Source organism: Pseudopodoces humilis, chromosome 14, assembly GCF_049639895.1.
Source record: "Pseudopodoces humilis isolate 2021_Gansu_Grassland_sample_001 chromosome 14, ASM4963989v1, whole genome shotgun sequence".
NCBI lineage: Eukaryota > Metazoa > Chordata > Aves > Passeriformes > Paridae > Pseudopodoces > Pseudopodoces humilis.
The window spans coordinates 20,603,130-20,623,759 of NC_142213.1; positions in this window are offsets into that span (position 1 = coordinate 20,603,130).

Here is a 20,630-nt window from a genome sequence, read left to right on the forward strand (position 1 = left end):
CGAACCGAGCCGAACAGGGACGTACCGGGCTGGGGCCAAGCGGGCCGGGCCGGTCCGGGCCGAACCGTGACGAACCGGGCCGGTCTGGCCCGAGGAAAGAGGGCCGGGCCGGGCCACACCGGGGCCATGCGGGCCAAGCGGGCCGAACCGAGCCAAACCGGGCTGGCCTGACCGGAGCCAGGCGGGTCGGCGCGGGCCGGGCTGGGCGGAGCCAAGCGGGCCGGCCAGGCCGGAGTAAAGCGGGCAGGGCCGGACCATACCGGGCCGGAGCAAAGGGGGCCGGGCTGGACCGGGCCGGGGCCAGGCGGGTCAAGCGGGCCGAACGGAGCCAAACCGGGCCGGCCCGGCCGGAGCAAAGCGGGTCGGGCCGGGCCGGGCCGGCCGGAGCACAGCGGGCCGGGCCGTGGAGAAGCGGGCCGGGTGGGCGGAGCTGAACTGAGCCGAACCGGGCCGGCCCGGCCAGAGCAAAGAGGGGCGGCGGGGCCGGGCCGAACCGAGCCGTACTGGGCCGGGCGGGGCTGAGCCGAGCCGAACCGGATGGGCGGGCCGGGCCGAACCGAGCCGAACCGAGCCGGACCGGGCCGGGGCCAAGCGGGCCAAGAGGTCCGTACAGAGCCAAACCGGGCCGGCCTGGCCATAGCACAGCGGGTCGGGCGTGGCCTGCCCAGCCAGAGCAAAGCGGTTCGGGCCGAACCAAGCCGAACCGGGCCGGTCTGGCCCGAGGAAAGAGGGCCGTGCCGTGGAGAAGCGAGCCGGGCGGGCCGGGCGGGACCGGGCCGGAGCCAAGCGGGCCAAGCGGACCGAACCGATCCGGACCGGGTCGGAGCCAAGCGGGCCAAGTGGGCCGAACCGAGGCGAACAGGGACGGACCGGGCTGGGGCCAAGCGGGTCAAACGGGCCGAACCAAGCCGAACCAGGCCGGCCGGGCCGGCGCAAAGCGGGCCGGGCCGTGGAGAAGCGGGCCGGGCGGGCGGGGCTGAACCGAGCCGTACCGGGCCGGGCGGGGCCGAGCCGAGCCGAACCGGATGGGCGGGCCGGTGCCGAACCGAGACGAACCGGGCCGGACCGGGCCGGAGCAAAGAGGGCCGGTCCATGGAGAAGCGAGCCGGGCGGGCGGGGCCGATCGGAGCTGAATAGGGCCGGCCTGGCCGGAGTAAAGCGGGCAGGGCCGGAGCATACCGGGCCGGAGCAAAGCGGGCCGGGCTGGACCGGGCCGGGGCCAAGCGGGTCAAGCGGGCCGAACCGAGCCGAACCGGGCCGGCCTGGCCGGAGCACAGCAGGTCGGGCCTGGCCTGCCTGGCCAGAGCAAAGCGGGCCGGGCCGGGCTGGGCCGGCCTGGCCAGAGCAAAAAGGGTCTGGCCGACCGGGCCGGGGCGAAGCGGGCCGGGCCGGTCCGGGCCAAAACGTGACGAACCGGGCCTGCCTGGCCCGAGGAAAGAGTGCCGGGCCGTGGAGAAGGGAGCCGGGCGGGCCGGGCCGGACCGGGTCGGGGCCAGGCGGGCCAAGCGGGTCGAACCGAGCCGAACCGGGCCGGCCTGGCCAGAGCAAAGAGAGCCGGGACGACCGGGTCAGAGCGAAGCGGGCCGTGCGGTCCAGGCCGAACCGAGCCGAACCGGACCGGTCTGGCCTGAGGAAAGAGGGCCGTGCCGTGGAGAAGCGAGCCGGGTGGGCCGGGCGGGACCGGGCCGGAGCCAAGCGGGCCAAGTGGGCCGAACCGAGCCGAACAGGGACGAACCGGGCCGGTCTGGCCGGAGGAAAGAGAGCCGGGCCGGGCCACGCCGGGGCCATGCGGGCCAAGCGGGCCGAACCGAGGCGAACCGGGCTGGCCTGACCGGAGCCAAGCGGGCCGGGCCGGGCCGGCCAGGCTGGAGCAAAGTGGGCCAGGCCATGGTGAAGGGAGCCAGGCGGGCCGGACCGGACCGGGTCGGGGCCAGGCGGGCCAAGCGGGTCGAACCGAGCCGAACCGGGATGGACCAGGCCGGAGCAAAGCGGGCAGGGCCGGGCCGGGCCGGACCGGGCCGGGGCAAAGTGGGCCTGGCTGGGCCGGCCTGGCCGGAGCAAAGAGGGCCGGGCCGGACCGGGCCAGGGCCAACCGGCCAAGTGGGCCAAGCGGGCCGAACCGGGCCGGCCTGACCGGAGCAAAGCGGGCCGGGCAGGGCCGGGCCGGACCGAGGCGAACCGGGCCGGCCTGGCCAGACTAAAGCGGGCCGGGCGGGGCCGAACCGAGCCGCACCGGGCCGGGCGGGGCTGAGCCGAGCCGAACCGGATGGGCGGGCCGGGCCGAACCGAGCCGAACCGGGCCGGACCGGGCCGGGGCCAAGCGGGCCAAGAGGTCCGTACAGAGCCGAACCGGGCCGGCCGGGCTGGGGCGAAGCGGTCCGGGTGGTCCGGGCTGAACCGAGCCGAACCGGGCCGGCCCGGCCGTAGCACAGCGGGTCGGGCCTGGCCTGCCTGGCCAGAGCAAAGAGGGTCTGGCCGACCGGGCCGGGGCGAAGCGGGCCGGGCTGGCCCGGGCCAAGACGTGACGAACCGGGCCTGCCTGGCCGGAGGAAAGAGGGCCGGGCCGTGGAGAAGGGAGCCGGGCGGGCCGGGCCGGACCGGGTCGGGGCCAGGCGGCCCAAGCGGGTCGAACCCAGCCGAACCGGGCCGGCCTGGCCAGAGCAAAGAGAGCCAGGACGACTGGGCCAGGGCAAAGCGGGCCGTGCGGTCCAGGCCGAACCGAGCCGAACCGGACCGGTCTGGCCCGAGGAAAGAGGGCCGTGCCGTGGAGAGGCGAGCCGGGCGGGCCGGGCCAGAGCCAAGCGGGCCGAACTGAGCCGGACCGGGTCGGAGCCAAGCGGGCCAAGTGCGCCGAACCGAGGCGAACAGGGACGGACCGGTCTGGGGCCAAGCGGGTCAAGCGGGCCGAATCGAGCCGAACCGGGCTGGCCTGGCCCTGCCGGAGCAAAGTGGGCAGGGCCGTGGAGAAGTGGGCCGGGCCGTGGAGAAGCGGGCTGGGCGTGGCCGAACCGAGCCGAAGCAAGCTGAGCCAAGTCGAGCCGAGCCGAGCCAAAGCGAGCCGAGCCGAGCCGAAGCGGGTCCGGCCTGGCCGGAGCAAAGCGGGCCGGGCCAGGCCGGTCTTGCCGGAGCAAAGCGGGCCGGACCGGGCTGGGCCGAACCGTGACGAACCGGGCCGGTCTGGTCAGAGGAAAGAGGGCCGGGACAGACCGGGCCGGGGCCAAGCGGTCCGGGCGGTCCGGGCTGAACCGAGCCAAACTGGGCTGCCCTCGCCAGAGCAAAGTGGGCCGTGACGGGCCACGCCGGGGCCATGCAGCCCAAGCGGGCCGTACCGAGCCGAACCGGGCAGGCCTGACCGGAGCAAAGAAGGCCGGGCCGGTATGGGTCGGGGCCATGCGGGCCAAGAGGTCCGTACAGAGCCGAACCGGGCCGGCCGGGCCGGGGCGAAGCGGTCCGGGTCAAGCAGGCCGAACCGAGCCGAACCGGGCCGGCCTGGCAGGAGCAAAGCGGGCCGGGCCGTGGAGAAGCGGGCCGGCCGGGCGGGGCCAAACCGAGCCGTACCGGGCCGGGCGGGGCTGAGCCGAGCCGAACCGGATGGGCGGGCCGGGCCGAACCGAGCCGAACCGGGCCGGCCTGGCCCGGCCGGAGCAAAGTGGGCAGGGCCGTGGAGAAGTGGGCCGGACCGTGGAGAAGCGGGCTGGGCGTGGCCGAACCGAGCCGAAGCAAGCTGAGCCAAGTCGAGCCGAGCCGAGCCAAACCGAGCCGAGCCGAGCCAAAGCGGGTCCGGCCTGGCCGGAGCAAAGCGGGCCGGGCCGGGCCGGCCTGGCTGGAGCAAAGAGGGCCGGGCCGGGCCGAGCCGGAGCCAAGCAGGCCAAGCGGGCTGAACCGAGCCGAACTGGGTCGGCCTGGCTGGAGCAAAGCGGGCCGGGCGGGGCCGAACCGTGACGAACCGGGCTGGTCTGGCCGGAGGAAAGAGGGCCAGGACGGACCGGGCCGTGGCCAAGCGGTCCGGGCGGTCCGGGCCGAACCAAGCCAAACTGGGCCGGCCTGGCAGGAGCAAAGCGGGCGGGCGGTCCAGGCCAAACCGAGCCGAACCGGGCCGGCCTGGCCGGAGCAAAGAGGGCCGGCCGGGCCGGGCCGAACCGAGCCGTACCGGGCTGGGCGGGGCCGAGCCGAGCCGAAGCGGATGGGCGGGCCGGGCCGAACCGAGCAGAAGCGGCCCGGGCCGGGCCGGAGAAAAGAGGGCCGGGCGGACCGGGCCAGACCGGAGCAAATCGGGCCGAACGGAGCCGAACCGGGCCGGCCAGGCCGGAGCAAAGCACGCCGAGCTCGGCCGGGCCGGGGCCAAGCGGGCCAAGTGGGCCGAACAGAGCCGAACCGTGCCGGCCGGGCCGGGGTGAAGCGGTCAGGGTGGTCCGGGCCGAACCAAGCCGAACCGATCCGGCCTGACCGGGGCAAAGCGAGCTGGGCCGGGCCAGCCGGGCCAGAGCAAAGTGGACCTGTCGGACCGGGCCGGGGCCAAGTGGGCCAGTCTGGCCGGAGCAAGAAGGGCCAGGCGGACCGGGCCGGGCTGGGGCGAAGCTGGCTGGCTTAGCCGGATCAGAGGGCCGGGCCGGACCGGGCCGGGGACACGTGGGCCAGGCGGGGCCGGGCCGATCCGTGCCGAACCAGGCCGGCCTGGCCGGAGCAAAGAGGGCCGGTCTGTGGAGAAGCGAGCCAGGCGGGCGGGGCCGAACTGAGCAGAACCGGGCTGGCCTGGCCGGAGTAAAGAGGGCCTGGCCGGACCGGGCCGGGGCCAAGCAGGCCTGACCAAGCCGAACCGGGCCTGCATGGCCGGAGCAAAGCGGGCAAAACTGGGCCGGTCTGGCCGGAGCAAAGTGGGTCGGGCCGGGCCGGCCCGGCCGGAGGAAAGGGGGCCGGGCCAGACCTGACCGGGCCGGGGCGAAGCGCGCCGGACCGTGGAGAAGCGGGCCGGGCCGTGGAGAAGCGGGCTGGGCGTGGCCGAAGCCAGCTGAGCCGAGTCGAGCCGAGCCGAGTGGAACCGAGCGGAGCCGAGCCGAAGCGGGTCCGGCCGGGCCGGAGCAAAGCGGGTCGGGCCTAACTGAGCCAAAGCGGCTGGGCGGGCTGGGCCGAGCCGAAGCGGGCCGGGCCGGGCTGGCCTGGTCGGAGCAAAGTGGGCCGGGCCGTGGAGAAGCGGGCCGGGTGGGCGGGGCTGAACCCAGCCGAACCGGGCTGGGCGGGGCCGAGCCGAGCCGAACCGGGCCGGCCGGGCCGGAGGAAAGAGGGCCGGTCCGTGGAGAAGCGAGCCGGGCGGGCGGGGCCGAACCGAGACGAACCGGGCCGGCCCGGCCAGAGCAAAGCAGGCCGGGCGAACCGGGCCGGACTGGAGCAAAGCGCGCCGGACCGTGGAGAAGCGGGCCGGGCCAAACCGAGGCGAACCGGGCTGGCCTGGCCGGAGGAAAGAGGGCCGGCCGGGCCGGGCCGAACCGGGCCGGACCGGGCCGGGGCCAAGCGGGCCAAGTGGGCTGAACAGAGCCGAACCGGGCCGGGCGGGCCGGGGCAAAACGGTCCGGGTGGTCCGGGCTGAACCGAGCCGAACCGACCGGCCAGGCCGGACCGGGCCGGGGCCAAGCGGGCCAAGCGGGCCGGACCGAACTGAGGCAAACCGGGCCGGCCTGGCCGGAGCAAAGAGGGCTGGTCTGTGGAGAAGCGAGCCGGGCGGGCCGGGCCGAACCGAGCCGAACCGGGCCGGCCCGGCCGGAGCAAAGCGGGCAGGGCCGGGCCTGTCTGGCCGGAGCAAACCAAGCCGAACCGGGCCGGCCTGGCCTGAGCAAAGCGGGCCGGGCCGGGCCGGACCAGGCCGGAGCAAAGCGGGCCGGGCCGGACCGGCGTGGTCGGAGCAAAGCGGGCCGGGCTCAGACGGGCTGGGGCGAGCTGAGCCGAGCCGAGCCGAGCCGAGCCGAGCCGAACCGCGCTCTGCCGTGCCGTGCCAAGCCGAGCCGAGCCGAACCGGGCCGGCCTGGCCAGAGCAAAGAGGGCCGGGCGAACCGGGCCAGACTGGAGCAAAGCGCGCTGGACCATGGAGAAACGGGCCGGGCCGAACCGAACCGAGCCGAACCGACCGGCCCGGCCGGAGTAAAGCGGGCTGGGCTCGGCCCGGCCGGGGCGAAGAGGCCGGGCGGGTGGGGCCGGCCGGGCCAGACTAAAGCGGGCCGGGCGGTCCGGTCTGAACCCGGTCCGGCCCGGCCCACTTTGCTCTGCTCTTTCCCACAGACTCAATTTGAAGCATGCTATGCACTATACTGTGGCTGAAGGTTTTCTTGTCAAAGACAGCATTGTTTATTTCAATGGAGTTACAAGAAACATTCAATAGCAAAGTGATAGTAGCACTAGAAGAGGCCCAAATACGTGAGCAAGTCTTCCTCTTCTTTGTCCAGAAGCAGTACAGAAAGTCCCTTCATGTTGGAAGCTGCATGTGTAGTTCTGCTCCCATTCCACTACTCCACGTATGTACACAGAAATAACACTTCCCACTCTGAAATGCAATTGTCCAAGGAAAGACAAAGAAAAATCTGCACATTCAGCAGTTTTGACCTTTTAAAGCTAATGTAAGCCCACCCTTTCCAGAAGAGTGTTCTTTGCAAATTCCATGCTGTTCAGCAGGACCTCCTCTCTTAATGCATCATTCCATAAAAATACCCCTGGCTCAGTCTGCTCCCAGTAGGTGTGCAGGATATGAGTACAGCCATGGCTCCAGAGAGCTCATCATCTCACATGAAGGTAGAGGAAATTTTGTAATGCTTATCTATAGCTCTGTCCTTTAGTTACTGTCTGTCACACAAATTAATTCAGAAGCATTTTTGTGTGCATAATGGTAAAAGGATTCAAATGGTAAAAGGATTCAAGGATTAAAAGGCCCGGACCGGGCCAGGGCCAAGCGGGCCAAGCGGGCCGGACCGAGGCGAACCGGGCCGGCCTGGCCAGACTAAAGCGGGCCGGGCTTGGCCGGAGGAAAGCGGGCAGGGCCGGGCCAGCCTCTCCGGAGCAAAATGGACCTGTTGGACCGGGCCGGGGCCAAGTGGGCCAGCCTGGCCGGAGCAAGAAGGGCCGGGCAGAACCGGGCCGGACCGGAGCAAAGCGCACCGGACCATGGAGAAGCGGGCCGGTCCGAACCGAGCGGGCCTGGCCCGGCTGGAGCAAAGTGGGCAGGTCTGGGCCGGCCTGGCCGGAGCAAAGCGGGCCGGGCCAGACCGGGCCAGGGCCAAGCGGGCCAAGCGGGCCGAACCGAGCCGAACCGGGCCGGCCTGGCCCTGCCGGAGTAAAGTGGGCAGGGCCGTGGAGAAGTGGGCCGGGCCATGGAGAAGTGGGCTGGGCGTGGCCGAACCGAGCTGAAGCAAGCTGAGCCAAGTCGAGCCGAGTCGAGCCAAAGCGAGCCGAGCCGAGCCGAAGCGGGTCCGGCCTGGCCGGAGCAAAGCGGGCCGGGCCGGGCCGGTCTTGCAGGCCAAGCGGGCCGGACCGGGCTGGGCCGAACCGTGACGAACCGGGCCGGTCTGGTCAGAGGAAAGAGGGCCGGGACAGACAGGGCCGGGGCCAAGTGGTCCGGGCGGTGCGGGCCGAACCGAGCCAAACTGGGCCGCCCTGGCCAGAGCAAAGTGGGCCGTGACAGGCCACGCCGGGGCCATGCGGCCCAAGCGGGCCGAACCGAGCCGAACCGGGCAGGCCTGACCGGAGCAAAGAAGGCCGGGCCGGTACGGGCCGGGGCCATGCGGCCCAAGCGGGCCGAACCGAGCCGAACCGGGCAGGCCTGACCGGAGCAAAGAAGGCCGGGCCGGTACGGGCCGGGGCCATGCGGGCCAAGAGGTCCGTACAGAGCCGAACCGGCCCGGCCGGGCCGGGGCGAAGCGGTCCGGGCCAAGCAGGCCGAACCGAGCCGAACCGGGCCGGCCTGGCAGGAGCAAAGCGGGCCGGGCCGGGGAGAAGGGGGGCGGGCCGGGGGGGCCAAGCCCAGGCGAACTGGGCCGGCCTGGCCAGAGCAAAGAGGGCGGGGCGGGCCGGGCCGACCCGAGCCGTACCGGGCCGGCCTGGCCCGGCCGGAGCAAAGTGGGCAGGGCCGTGGAGAAGTGGGCCGGACCGTGGAGAAGCGGGCTGGGCGTGGCCGAACCGAGCCGAAGCAAGCTGAGCCAAGTCGAGCCGAGCCGAGCCAAACCGAGCCGAGCCGAGCCAAAGCGGGTCCGGCCTGGCCGGAGCAAAGCGGGCCGGGCCGGGCCGGCCTGGCTGGAGCAAAGAGGGCCGGGCCGGGCCAGGCCGGGGCCAAGCGGGTCACGCAGGCCGAACCGAGCTGAACAGGGACGGACCGGGCCGGGGCCAAGCGGCCCAAGCGGGATGAACCAAGCCGAACTGGGCCGCCCTGGCCGGAGCAAAGCGGGCCGGACCGGGCTGGGCCGAACCGTGACGAACCGGGCCGGTCTGGCCAGAGGAAAGAGGGCCGGGACGGACTGGGCCGGGGCCAAGCGGTCCAGGCGGTCCGGGCCGAACCGAGCCAAACTGGACCACCCTGGCCAGAGCAAAGTGGGCTGGGACGGGCCACGCCGGGGCCATGCGGGCCAAGTGGGCCGAACCGAGCCGAACCGGTCCGGCCTGACCAGAGCAAAGAAGGCCGGGCCAGTACGGGCCGGGGCCATGCGGGCCAAGCGGGCCGAAAAGAGCCAAACAGGGCCGGCTGGGCCAGGGCGAAGCGGTCCGGGCCAAGCAGGCCGAACCGAGCTGAACCGGGCCGGCCCGGCAGGAGCAAAGCGGGTCGGGCCGTGGAGAAGCGGGCCGGCCGGGCGGGGCCGAACCGAGCCGAACCGGGCTGGCCTGACCGGAGCAAAGAGGGCCGGGCCGGGCCGAGCCGGGGCCAAGCGGGCCAAGCGGGCCGAACCGAGCCGAACACGGACAGACCGGGCCGGGGCCAAGCGGGCCAAGCGGGCTGAACCGAGCCGAACTGGGTCGGCCTGGCTGGAGCAAAGCGGGCCGGGCGGGGCCGAACCGTGACGAACCGGGCTGGTCTGGCCGGAGGAAAGAGGGCCAGGATGGACCGGGCCGTGGCCAAGCGGTCCGGGCGGTCCGGGCCGAACCGAGCCAAACTGGGCCGGCCTGGCCGGAGCAAAGAGGGCCGGCCGGGCCGGGCCGAACCGAGCCGTACCGGGCTGGGTGGGGCCGAGCCGAGCCGAAGCGGATGGGCGGGCCTGGCCGAACCGAGCAGAAGCGGCCCGGGCCGGGCCGGAGAAAAGGGGGCCGGGCGGACCGGGCCAGACCGGAGCACATCGGGCCAAACGGAGCCGAACCGGGCCGGCTAGGCCGGAGCAAAGCGCGCCGAGCTCGGCCGGGCCGGGGCCAAGCGGGCCAAGCGGGCCGAACAGAGCCGAACCGAGCCGGCCTGACCGGGGCAAAGCGAGCTGGGCCGGGCCAGCCAGGCCAGAGCAAAGTGGACCTGTCGGACCGGGCCGGGGCCAAGTGGGCCAGCCTGGCCGGAGCAAGAAGGGCCGGGCCGGACCGGGCCGGGGACACGTGGGCCAGGCAGGGCCGGGCCGATCCGTGCTGAACCGGGCTGGCCTGGCCGGAGCAAAGAGGGCCGGTCCGTGGAGATGCGAGCCAGGCGGGCGGGGCCGAACTGAGCAGAACCGGGCTGGCCTGGCCGGAGTAAAGGGGGCCGGGCCGGGCGGGCCAGGCCGGGGCGAAGCAGGCCAGGCCGGACCGGGCCGGGCCAGGGTGAAGCGGACGTGGCCAGGCCGAGCCGAGCCGAGCCAACCTGAGCCGAACCGTGCCGTACCGTGCCGTGCCGTGCCGTGCCGTGCCGAGCCAAACCGTGCCGTGCCTTGCCGAGCCGTGCCGAGCCGAGCCGAGCCGGACCGGGCCGGCCTGGCCGGAGCAAAGAGGGCCGCGCGGGCCGGGCCAAACCATGCCGAACCGGGCCAGCCTGGCCTGAGCAAAGCGGGCCGGGCCGGGCCGGACCAGGCCGGAGCAAAGCGGGCTGGGCCGGACCGGCGTGGTCGGAGCAAAGCGGGCCGGGCTCAGACGGGCTGGGGCGAGCTGAGCCGAGCCGAGCCGAGCCGAGCCGAGCCGAGCCGAGCCGAGCCGAGCCGAACCGCGCTCTGCCGTGCCGTGCCGATCCGAGCCGTGCCGATCCGAGCCGTGCCGTGCCGTGCCGTGCCGTGCCGTGCCGTGCCGTGCCGAGCCGAGCCGAACCGGGCCGGCCTGGCCGGAGCAAAGAGGGCCGGGCGAACCGGGCCAGACTGGAGCAAAGCGCGCCGGACCGTGGAGAAACGGGCCGGGCCGAACTGAACTGAGCCGAACCGACCGGCCCGGCCGGAGCAAAGCGGGCTGGGCTCGGCCAGGCCGGGGCGAAGAGGCCGGGCGGGTGGGGCCGGCCGGGCCAGACTAAAGCGGGCCGGGCGGTCCGGTCCGAACCAAGCGGGCCGGGCCCGGCTGGAGCAAAGCGGGCAGGGCCGAGCCGGTCCGGCCGGAGCAAAGAGGTCCAGGCCGGACCGGGCCGGGGCCAAGCGGGCCAAGCGGGCCGGACCGAGGCGAACCGGGCCTGCATGGCTGGAGCAAAGCGGGCAAAACCGGGCTGGTCTGGCCGGAGCAAAGTGGGTTGGGCCGGGCCGGCCCGGCCAGAGCAAAGGGGGCCGGGCCGGACCTGGCCGGGCCGGGGCGAAGCGCGCCGGACCGTGGAGAAGCGGGCCGGGCCGTGGAGAAGCGGGCTGGGCGTGGCCGAAGCGAGCTGAGCCGAGTCGAGCCGGGCCGAGTGGAACCGAGCGGAGCCGAGCCGAAGCGGGTCCGGCCGGGCCGGAGCAAAGCGGGTCAGGCCTAACTGAGCCAAAGCGGCTGGGCGGGCCGGGCTGAGCCGAAGTGGGCTGGCCTGGCAGGAGCAAAGCGGACCGGGCGGACCAGGCCGGACCGGATCAAAGCGGGCTGGGCCGTGGAGAAGCGGGCTGGGCGTGGCCGAAGCGAGCCGAACCAAGCCGAGCCGAGTCGAGCCGAGCCGAAGCGGGCGGGCGGGCCGGGCTGAGCTGAAGCGGGCCGAGCCGGGCTGGCCTGGTCGGAGCAAAGCGCACTGGGCCGTGGAGAAGTGGGCCGGGCGGGCGGCGCCGAACCGAGCCGAACCGGGCCAGTCTTGCCGGAGCAAAGTGGGCCGGACGGGCCGGGCCGGGGCCAAGCAGGGCAAGCGGGTCGAAACGAGCCGAACCGGGCCGGACCGGGCCGGGGCCAAGCGGGCCAAGCGGGCCGAACCGAGCCTAAGCAGGCCGGACCGGGCCGGGGCCAAGCGGGCCAAGCGGGCCGAACTGAGCCTAACTGGGCCGGCCTGACGGGAAAAAAGCGGGCCGGGCGGGCCAGGCCGGGGCGAAGCAGGCCAGGCCGGACCGGGCCGGGCCAGGGTGAAGCGGACATGGCCGGGCTGAGCCGAGCCGAGCCGAGCCGAGCCGTGCCGTGCCGTGCCGTGCCGTGCCGTGCCGAGCAGTGCCGAGCCGAACCGAGCCGAGCCGAACCGAGCCGAGCCGAGCCGAACCGAGCCGAACCCGGCCGGCCGAGCCGGGGCAAAGCGGACCGGGCGGGCCAGGCCGGGTCGAAGCAGGCCAGGCCGGGTCCGGGCCGGGCCAGGGTGAAGCGGATCGGGCCGGACCGGCCTGGCCGGAGTAAAGAGGGCCTGGCCGGACCGGGCCGGGGCCAAGCGGGCAAGCAGGCTAGACCGAGCCGAACCGGGACGGACCGGGCTGGAGCCAAGCGGGCCAAGCGGGCCGAGCCGAGCCGAACCGGGCCTGCATGGCCAGAGCAAAGCGGGCAGAACCGGGCCGGGCCGGCCAGCGCAAAGCGGGTCGGGCCGGCCCGGCCGGAGCAAAGTGGGCCGGCCGGCCCGGGCCGGACCGGAGCAAAGCGGGCCGGGCCGTGGAGAAGCGGGCTGGGCCGTGGAGAAGCGGGCTGGGCGCGGCCAAACCGAGCCGAAGCAAGCCGAGCCGAGCCGAAGCGGGTCCGGCCGGGCCGGAGCAAAGCGGGTCGGGCCTAACTGAGCCAAAGCGGCCGGGCGGGCCGGGCCGTGGAGAAGCGGGCCGGGCGGTCGTGGCCTAACCGAGCCGAACCCGGCCGGCCGAGCCGGGGCAAAGCGGTCCGGGCGGTCCGGCCCGAACCGAGCCTAAACGGGCTGGCCTGGCCGGAGCAAAGCGGACTGGGCGGGCCAGGCCGGGTCGAAGCAGGCCAGGCCGGGCCGGCCAAGCCAGGGTGAAGCGGATCGGGCTGGGCCGATCCGAGCCGAGCTGAGCCGAACCGTGCTGTGCCGTGCCGTACCGAGCCGTGCCATGCCGTGGCGTGCCGAGCTGAGTCGAACCGGGCCGGCCTGGCTGGAGCAAAGAGGGCCGGGCGAACCGTGCCGTGCCGAGCCGTACCGGGCCGGGCGGGGCCGAGCCGAGACGAACTGGATGGGCGGGCCGGGCCGAACCAAGCCGAACCGGGCCGGACCAGGCCGGGGCCAAGCGGGCCAAGCGGGCCGAATAGAGCTGAACCGGGCCGGCTGGGCCGGGGTGAAGCGGTCCGGGTGGTCCAGGCTGAACCGAGCAGAACCGACCGGCCCGGGCGGAGCAAAGCGGGACGGGCTCGGCCGGGCCGGGGCGAAGCGGCCGGGCGGGCGTGGCCGGCAGGGCCGGACTAAAGCGGGCCGGGCGGTCTGATCTGAACCGAGCGGGCCGGCCCAGCCGGAGCAAAGCGGGCCGGGCCGGGCCGGCCCGGCTGGAGCAAAGTGGGCCGGGCCGGACCGGGACAGGGCCAAGCAGGCCAAGCAAAGCGCGCTGGACCGTGGAGAAGCGGGCCGGGCCGGGCCGAACCGAACCGAACTGGGCCGGCCTGGACGGGGCAAAGCGGGCTGAGCCGGGCCGGCCTGTCCGGAGCAAGAAGGGCCGGGCGGGCCAGGCTGGGGCGAAGCAGGCCAGGCCGGACCGGGCCGGGCCAGGGTGAAGCGGACATGGCCGGGCTGAGCCAAGCCGAGCCGAGCCGAGCCGTGCCGTGCCGTGCCGTGCCATGCCGAGCCATGCCAAGCTGAGCCGAGCTGAGCCGAACCGGGACGGCCGGGCCGGGGCGAAGCAGCTGGGCGGGCCGGGGCCGAACCGAGCAGAAGCGGGCTGGGCCGGGCTGGGCGGGGCGGGCCGAACCGAGCCAAACCAGGCCGGCCTGGAGGGAGCAAAGCGGGCCAGGCCGTGGAGATGCGGGCCGGGCGGTCGGGGCCTAACCGAGCTGAACCCGGCCGGCCGATCCGGGGCAAAGTGGTCCGGGCTGAACCGAGCCTAAACGGGCCGGCCTGGCCGGAGCAAAGAGGGCCGTGCGGGCCGGGCCAAACCAAGCCGAACCGGGCCGGCCTGGCCGGATCAAAGTGGGCCGGCCGGGGCGGGCCGGAGCCAAGCAGGCCAAGCGGGTCGAACCGAGCCGAACCGGGCCGGACCGGGCCGGGGCCACAAGCGGGCCGAACCGAGCCAAACCGGGCCGGCCCGGCCAGAGGAAAGCGGGCCGGGCGGACCAGGCCGGACCGGATCAAAGCGGGCTGGGCCGTGGAGAAGCGGGCTGGGCGTGGCCGAACCGAGCCGAACCAAGCCGAGCCGATTCGAGCCGAGCCAAACCGAGCCGAGCCAAGCCAAAGCGGGCCCGTCCGGGCCGTAGCAAAGCGGGTCGGGCCTAACTGAGCCAAAGCGGCCGAAGCGGGCTGGGCCGAGCCGAAGCGGGCCGGGCCGGGCCGGCCTGGTCGGAGCAAAGCGGGCCGGACCGTGGAGAAGCGGGCCGGGCGGGCGGGGCCGAACCGAGCCGAACCAGGCCGGCCCGGGCGGAGCAAAGAGGGCCGGCCGGGCCAGGCCGAACCGAGCCGTACCGGGCCGGGCGGGGCCAAGCCGAGCCGAAGCGGATGGGCGGGCCGGGCCAAACCGAGCAAAAGCGGGCCAGGCCGGGCTGGGCGGGGCGGGGCGGGCCGAACGGAGCCGAACCGGGCAGGCCTGTCCGGAGCAAAGAGGGTCAGGCGGACCGGGCTGAGCCGGGTGGGCCCGGCCGAGCCGAGCCGAACCGGGCCGGGCAGGGTTGAGCCGAGCCGAAGCGGCCCGCCCCGGCCGGAGCAAAGAGGGTCGGGCCGGACCGGGCCGGGGCCATGCGGGCCAAGCGGGCCGAACCGGGCCGAGCCGGGCCAGGCCGGGGCCATGCGGACCAAGCGGGCCGAACTGAGCCGGACCGGGCCGGCCTGATCGGATGCAAGCGGTCCAGGCCAACCGGGCCGGGGCGAAGGCGGCCGGGCTCGGCCGGGCCGAACCGTGCCGAACCGAGCCGGCCTGGCCGGAGCAAAGCGGGCCGGACCGTGGAGAAGCGGGCCGGGCCGAACCGAGCCGAACCGGGCCGGCCTAGCCGGAGGAAAGCGGGCCAGGCTCGGCCGGGCCGGGGCGAAGCGGCCGGGAGGGCGGGGTAGGCCGGGCCGGACTAAAGCGGGCCGGGTGGTCCGGTCCGAACCGAGTGGGCCTGGCCCGGCCGGAGCAAAGCGGGCAGGTCCGGGCTGGCCTGGTCGGAGCAAAGCGGGCCGGGCCAGACCGGGCCAGGGCCAAGCAGGCCAAGCGGGCCGAACCGAGGCGAACCAGGCCGGCCTGGACGGGGCAAAGTGGGCTGGGCCGGGCAGGCCTGTCCGGAGCAAGAAGGGCCGGGCGGACCGGGCCGGGCTGGGGCGAAGCGGGTCCGGCTTAGCCGGATCAGAGGGCCGGGCCAGACCGGGCCGGGGACACGTGGGCCAGGCCGGCCTGGACGGGGCAAAGCGGGCTGGGCTGGGCCGGCCTGTCTGGAGCAAGAAGGGCCGGGTGGGCCAGGCCGGGGCGAAGCAGGCCAGGCCGGACCGGGCCGGGCCAGGGTGAAGCGGACATGGCCGGGCTGAGCCGAGCCGAGCCGAGCCGTGCCGTGCCGTGCCGTGCCGTGCCGAGCTGTGCCAAGCCGAGCCGAGCCGAACCGGGCCGGCCGGGCCGGCCTGGCCGGAGCAAAGCGGGCCGGGCCAGACCGGGCTAGGGCCAAGCGGGCCAAGCGGGCCGAACCGAGGCGAACCAGGCCGGCCTGGACGGGGCAAAGTGGGCTGGGCCGGGCCGGCCTGTCCGGAGCAAGAAGGGCCGGGCGGACCGGGCCGGGCTGGGGCGAAGCGGGTCTGGCTTAGCCGGATCAGAGGGCCGGGCTGGACCGGGCCGGGGACATGTGGGCCAGGCAGGGCCGGGCCGATCCGTGCCGAACCGGGCCGGCCTGACCGGAGGAAAGCGCGCCGGGCCGTGGAGAAGCGAGCCGGGCGGGCGGGGCCGAACCGAGCCGAACTGGGCCGGCCTTGCCGGAGCAAAGTGGGCCGGACCGGGCTGGGGCCAAGCAGGCCAAGCGGGTCGAACCGACCCGAACCGGGCCGGGCCGGGCGGGGGCCAAGCGGGCCAAGCGGGCCGAACCGAGCCAAACCAGGCCGGCCTGGAGGGAGCAAAGCAGGCCAGGCCATGGAGATGCGGGCCAGGCGGTCGGGGCCGAACCGAGCCGAACCGGGCCGGCCTTGCCGGAGCAAAGTGGGCCGGACGGGCCGGGCTGGGGCCAAGGAGGCCAAGCGGGTCGAACCGAGCCGAACCGGGCCGGACCGGGCGGGGGCCAAGCGGGCCAAGCAGGCCGAACCGAGCCAAACCAGGCCGGCCTGGAGGAAGGAAAGCAGGCCAGGCCATGGAGATGCGGGCCAGGCGGTCGGGGCCTAACCGAGCCGAACCCGGCCGGCCGAGCCGGGGCAAAGCGGTCCGGGAGGTCCGGGCCGAACCGAGCCTAAACGGGCCGGCCTGGCCGGAGCAAAGCGGGTTGGGCCGGGCCGGCCTGGCCGGACCAAAGCGGGCCGGGCGGGCCGGGCCGAAGCAAAGCGGGTCGGGCCGAGGCGAAGCGTGCCGGGTCGGGCCGGAGCAAAGAGGGCCGGGCGGGCCGGGCGGAACCGAGCCGAAGCGGCCCAGGCAGACCGGGGCAGACCGAGTCAGGCCGGGCCGGGCGGGCCGGGGCGAAGCGGGCCGAGCGAGCCGGGCTGGGCCGGACCGAGCCGGGCCGGGGCAAAGCGGGCTGGGCCGTGCAGAACCGAGCTGAGCCGTTCCTCTGTCCTCTCTGCCACCACTCCCTCTTTCTGCCTCTGGCCTGTGCCCGGGGGTTCTGGGGAGGGATTTCTGGGACCTGCCCCCCTTTCTTTTTGCAGCAGAGCTCCTTTTTGGGAGGGGTCTATATCTGGACAGAGTTCCAATAAAGCAAGGTGCTGCTGTCCAGGGCAGTTGGAGTTGTTCTGTGCCTTCTTTGGGGGTGAGGAGCAAAGGCTGAGGGGGATGGGGTGGAGACTGGGGGGCTCCCATGTCCCTTGGGGCACACCGAGGTCCCCGCGAGTGGGAGGAACACGCTGTGCTGGAGGAGCAAGGTGAGCGGGGAATGGGGAGGGCTCGTGCTGGGTACCCTTGCCCAGAGAGGACCCCAAGCTGCCAGGAAATTCCCTGGGAGGGCTGGATGCAAAATCCAAAAACCTGTGGACTTGTTCTGGTTTTTACGGTAGGTATTGGCAAGGGACAGGAATTGATCTTTGGAATATGATTTTTGGCCCATAGTTGTTTATGAATTGTGTAAGCCATTATATAATCAAGTATATAATTGAGATGTGTCTAGTAGATGTATTACAGTTATATTGTGTGTGTGTGTATATGTGATGATTTCATTATCATACCATTTCACTGAACAGTGAAGTTCATTGGAGTGAAATCTGATTACCTGCATTTTAAAAACTCGGCCCCCCCCCAACCGTTTTTGATTTTTTTTCACAGGTATTTTATAGGCATATTTCAACATTTTCCTTCCTAATCCACTAGTAAAGGGAGATGTTGGGATTTGATCCAAAAGATCTTACAACCGATTTTGTGGTGAAACAGAGAAAAACCATGAGCAGCCAACTCACTGGAAAACTGTATGTTAAACGCAGAGAAGCACAAAGTGTTTGATGCTGTTAGAGTTCAAAGTAATAAGAAAAAAAGGTGGGGAATTTACCTGCCTTAGAACCAAGTATGATCCCATCCCATACTCTCAGCTTCCTCTCCCCTTCCAGCGTGGCTGTGACCTGGGCTGGCCGTACTGCTCAGTGTCTCTGGACCTCACAGCATTTCTACGTGGCTGCTGCACCCGGGGCCCCAGTACGTCCTGCTCTGGCTGCCTTCCCCAAGTGGTCCCACGTGCACCAGGCAGGTGCTACAGACCACAGGGGCCTCTTGGCTGCAGAGCTGGGTGATGGGAGACGGCAAAGCAGTGCCCAGGATGCAGCTGTTCAAACCAGCCTCGCCTCACAGAGCATTTCTTTCTCACCTGTCCATGGTTCTCTCTGTGTGTCTGTGGTCATTTTTAAACTGCAGGGCTGGGAGGCCTGGCCATTTCACCGGGAGTGCTCACCCTGGGAGCACCAGTCTCTACCTTGGGAGGAAGCAAGCTGCCACCAGAATAAAAGCGGGCTGGAGCTGCTCCCACTCCAAGGCAAGAGCCTGCAAGGCCCGTCCTTTGGGGATTCATCTTTTGTGTGAAGGCACATTGTCTGGCAGAGGAAGAGGTTGGTACCTGGTGGAGCAGGGCCAAGATTCTATTTTCCCCAGGCAGCTCCCTCTGCCTGCTGTAGCGCTGGCCAGGGCTGGAAGAGGAGAGGGAGTGTGTTCAGCACTGCTGCTGGAACAGAGCGGCCCTCTCAGGAGGATCCTGGTTGCTTCAGGGCTTTGCTTTTCCACTGGTTTGCGTCCACAAAGGAAAGGCATGCAGAAGGCAGCACCATCACCCCAGCCCTGTAGTCCGGAGTCCATCAGCTTTCCCCACAGTGAAAGTGGTTAAGGTCTCCTTAACCAAAGGAAAACTCAGCACCACTACAGATGTACAGAACAGCAATTTATCCACCGGGGCCTTCTGACACACTTTGCCCATTATGTGTCCAGAGGACTCCCAAGTACTGACTTTACATGTCCACAAGTGTGGCCAAAGCCACACATACGGAGCAACACCAAGTTCTCACCGTGTACCAAGAGAAACAAAGATTTAATAACATTATTTCTTAGACAACTGTTGGGGATGAAGTAAATTGTAAAGAAAAAATGGAAATGTAAAAAATGATGGATGTTAGTGCACACGGATACAGAGTTTCTGCTTTTGAGCACCACAGATGCCCGTGGAGGGAGTGAGCGGGGCGGTGTCTGTAAATAGCAGGGAGGGGTGAAAGAGAGTTAAGTGTGTAAAGTGACACGGCCGGGCTTGAGCGGGGACACAGCATTAAGGAAATAATTCCTTTTTTTGTCACTGCTGCACTGAATTTCATAGGCGTGTGACTAGATGCCTAATATATTTAAAGCAGGTTTTATTCTTACAGGTGTTTTGCACACTGAAGTGTGTGCCCAGTTTTTGTTTCCAGATGTGAGGTATAGTGCTGGGTGTTTAATTTGGTATGTTACTACTTCTGTTGTGTAAATAACTGCAGTGTCCTCCCTGTGCCTGTGTATTGCAGGGGCAGGCGAGCGCTGGTTATAAAGGTGGTGATAATTAGGAATAACCTATTAAAGCTGGGATAAAAGGTTCGAAATCATTGCTTAGAGTACTGCATAGATGTACCAGAAGTAACTACATCCTGGAAGTGCTGTGTGTGTAAAACTGACTGCACCTACTCATTTTTAGCTCCTTTTTCTGACTCTGCTCCTATTCCAACAGACCCGTCCGAGCCTGGCGTTCGCTAAACACCTCCGCTTGGTGGGAGATGAGTCTAGGAAGAAATACCTTCAATCCACCGACGAGGCAGAAAGGACTCAGTTCAAGGAATACTGCACACAGATGAAGATAAAGTCCTTAACAGTCTATTTCTTCCCCATAACAAATAATTCATTAGTGTATTCCTGGCCGTGTGCTGCAGGGCACATTGGAAGGTACACGTGAGTGACGCTTCCGCTCGTGTCGAGGCAGACACACGCGTTCCTCGTGTACCTTCTCCCTGCCTGACACAAGCTTTTGGACAGGAATTGGCTTTTTAACAGACTTGTTTAAAAAGGACTGTTCAAGAATTATTTGCAATAGATATACAATTTTTGAGGTTTTTCCAAAATCTAAAATACATACATCGTGTTTCCATGCTTCTGAACTGCAACCTCTGTTTCCTCCCCCTCTCTTGTAAACAAAGGTAAAATATCTGCTGTCTTGTTCTGACAATGAAAAACCATCAAAGTAAAACACATGCATATGTATACATATAGGAAATAACATTTTTACAGAAATCAAAAACTTATTAAAAAGATGCATAATTAATATTATGCAATATTAAACTTATCTAAATAATCTGTAATATGAATTACTGAATATTCTAAATATATACTCTCATCCCAGAGTTTGCCACAGCTGATAAATCAATAGAAGATTGGAAAATCATGTCCGGATAACAATTTTCCAAGCCCACTGTAAAATCCAGCTGCTATATTAATTCACTAATTGCCAAGTCAAATTGACCTGAATATTGTTTTGATGCAGAAAACTTCTGGGTTCATTGGTAAATTCTCTATCCAGGTAAAGTCAAGGCTTGGACAGAGCCTAGGCTTTAAACTGGAAAGATGCCTTTTAACTCATTTCTAAAACAAGGTTCTCAAGAGTAGCAGCTATGAGATGCTTACAGCACAGCAAACTGTTGAAATGCATTTGTACAAAGCAAATGATCAGAAGCCTTAGGTACCAGACTAATTAAATCATTCAGCAGTCGGTTTAATCTGAAGCCTCTCCCATGGCAGCTGATCATAGGCCAGCCAGCCTATGCAGCAGGGCAGAGCAGCTCCCACCCAAATACACCCAGACACCTGTGACACACAAGACAACAGACAAGGGGACACAACAGGGAGACAAAACTCCGGGCCAGAAGAATGGCCGCAAGGACCGAGAGAATGCAGAACAAGATGACCCCGATGAAAGTGACGGCGAGCACATGAGGCTGAGACAACCCCAGAGAAAGAAGATGCTGACACGATGACTTATCCCGAGAAGCGCAAGTACGGGTGCCCGAGAATCCTACGGCCACAATTCTCTACCTATCCTTGCATTCGGACAAGTCCTAGCCCGCTACAATGGATCATTGCGGTGCACGGCTGTGGACACAGCTCAGAACAAGACCTCAAAAGACACCTGATCGGATGCTTAAAAAGAGAGGTGGGATTCCAAGGCCTCTGAGAGGTCCCAAGGCACAGCTTCGACAGTGTCAGCGCCAGGCCGAGGAACCCAGAGATCAGAGATGTTAAGAGTGACGCCAGGGTTTCCGGTAAGCCCCTGGAAGGGCTAAGGCAAGACACATACAACACGAGGTGCACAAAAGGCACGACAGACAAGTGACACGACACATCCCCGGAGCGCTCTGCCCTGTGCACCTCAGCATTGGGAGCCAAAGCGAGGCTTCTCTCCTTGAGGTGGCCTCAGGAGCTGCTTCTTGAACCTCGCCGTGTCCAAAGGTGATTCAAAAATTCCTGGCCACGATTCCCAGCCCAGCACCCCGCTTCCATCCCCCCCCTCTGCGGTTCGTGGCCTTTGAATTAGCTCTCGGATGCCCGGGGGGTGAGAGTCCACAC